Source organism: Oxyura jamaicensis, chromosome 18 (assembly GCF_011077185.1).
Source record: "Oxyura jamaicensis isolate SHBP4307 breed ruddy duck chromosome 18, BPBGC_Ojam_1.0, whole genome shotgun sequence".
Classification (NCBI taxonomy): domain Eukaryota; kingdom Metazoa; phylum Chordata; class Aves; order Anseriformes; family Anatidae; genus Oxyura; species Oxyura jamaicensis.
The window spans coordinates 10,897,687-10,899,797 of record NC_048910.1 but is presented as its reverse complement, the minus strand read 5'-3'; the positions used below and the strand labels follow the sequence as shown (position 1 = coordinate 10,899,797).

The window sequence follows — 2,111 nt, the reverse complement described above, 5'->3', positions numbered from 1 at the left end:
TTTTTTTTTTTTTTTTTTTTTTTTTTTTTTTTTTCTTCCTTGTTTTTCTTTTTTCCCTTGGTCAAAAGATCCAGTGTGTGCTAATTCTGTCGTAGTCTCTCTCACTCAATCACTCATATTCAGTGCCCCCTAAAGAAACATTGCAGAAGCCAGAAGGCTAAGAAATTACCCAAATGAACTGCCTGTGCTTTGCCCTCACATATCACATACTGAATTGTTGCCACCTTGCTAGTAAAATTAGCCACGTGTTTCACAGTGTTACCTTTACTTATCAAATAACAGAGAAGGTGCTGTGCTATGCTATGTCAGGTCAAAAAAATATCCAAAATTGGTACCAATCAGGGCTCGAGGACTTAAGAGAGAGGGGGAAAGGTACCTTGAAGAGCTATGTTAGCTAATTTTTTAAACTAAATATTCAGAGGTCTGTGCTGACATGGGGTGGGTATGCCTTCTCCATCCAGAAAGGTATCTGTATACATGCTTAATTTAAAGATAAAAAGTAGTTCTAAGTTCAGATGAAACCCTCTGATTTTATGCCTTTGCAAACTCGTGTCTTTACTCAGTTATCCTGAATGCTGAAAGGGGTTCAAGAAACAGTTTATCTGATTAAAAATGCAGTTTTGCAGTGATCTTTCCTTGATAGAATGATTTTTTAAAAGAAAACATCTTGATTTTTCACCTTTAAAATCTGTCTCAAAACTTGCTTACATTTTAAAACATCAACAATAAAACAAATAGATAAAACAGAGAAAAATAAAGGACTTTTTTTCCTATGTCTTGCTTCTATTTTCTATCTCAGTATGGAATCTAAAGGCATTTGTTCCAAGTCAACTCAAGTAATAATAATAAAAATAAATAAATTAGTTCAGCCATTGAGCTGAAAAATCAAATTTTCATACAACTTCATGTGTAGAAAATATTTCTTTTGCCACAGTTAATGAAAGCTGATGATCTTTGCATCTACTACCTAGGGGTAAATTCTTTTCAATCTAAACGCAGCAGAAGGCAAATGAGGAGATGGCAGCACTCTGGCAGGTGGGGAGCAGGAGGGGAGGACATGTGTTGTCCATGGGTTTCCTGAGTTATCAGGGCAGGCACCAAATGGAACTTACCTCCCACTGCAGCTGGGGCATCAACCTTGGCAATGTGAAGGCCACAGAAATTCTGCTTGGGAATAGGACTCTTGGTTTTCGATCCAAACTTTTCCTCCATAATCATGACATCTTCATTTTTCTTAGGCTACCTAAAATTAGAAGGCACCATCATCACTAAATGCCATTTATGGATATAAATGAAGAGTTTTCTGCAATAATAAAATGATAATAACAGATGGAAAAATTATGGAAATCCTCATTTTTGAGAGTAATGCAGGTCTTTTGCCTGTGGCTCTACTACCCTGCAACCTGCCGTCTTTCCCACTAAAATTCAGCCACCTCTGCTGCAACTTGTGCCCTACATCAGTGTCTGCTTTTACATAAATTCTTTGAGGACTTAAGATTACCTGAGGCCGAGTTTGAAGTTTCTGCATATTAAAGATTCCCTGAAACACGTGAGATTTAGATTATACATGATAAAATATGATACACTGAGGTTGCATTTGTAGCAATGCCTCATGCAAAGCATCCCCTAATTTCAAACAGAGCAGCAAAAACAAACACAGCATCCCCCTGGGGCACTGACCCTTCCTGGTCATTCTGTTGTTATGGTGGAGCAGAGTCTTTGCTACCCATTTCTGGGAATAAATGGAGTAGCTTTTAGTGTTTCACCAAATCCAGTCGCTTTGATTGGAGTTAGATTTGTGTCAAAGAATTCTGAAGGCTAAACTACTATGAAAAGAAAAACTTAGCAAGCTGATGAAAACAGCACACAAATGAGAGCGAAAGCTCACAAGGTGTACAAGGGAGAACATGAAGCAAGGTGAGTGCAGCCCATCCTTGTACAGGTGATGCAGCAACAGGACCAAAAATCACAAGATTGAGGTTTTCTGGGTTTTCACTCACTCTGAGCTCTGTCTTTGGGATAGGGTGAATCTCATTGACAGCTTCTTCACTGGAGTAAGAGTCTGCAGCCAAGTCTCCTGTTACGTCACCAGGAGAGAAAAAAAAAAAAAA

General features: G+C 38.4%; 1 long non-coding RNA gene across 1 annotated transcript in view; it reads right to left on the bottom strand.

The window, feature by feature from the left end:
- LOC118175998 overlaps window positions 1–2,077 on the bottom strand; it is a 22,641-nt gene extending 20,564 nt beyond the window's left edge. The window contains exons 1-2 of the long non-coding RNA XR_004755242.1: window positions 2,001–2,077; window positions 1,113–1,243 (exon numbers count right to left, since the gene is read on the bottom strand). This is a non-coding gene — a long non-coding RNA (uncharacterized LOC118175998). The remainder of the gene's footprint in view (window positions 1–1,112; window positions 1,244–2,000) is intronic.
- Between the last annotated feature and the right edge of the window lie 34 nt (window positions 2,078–2,111).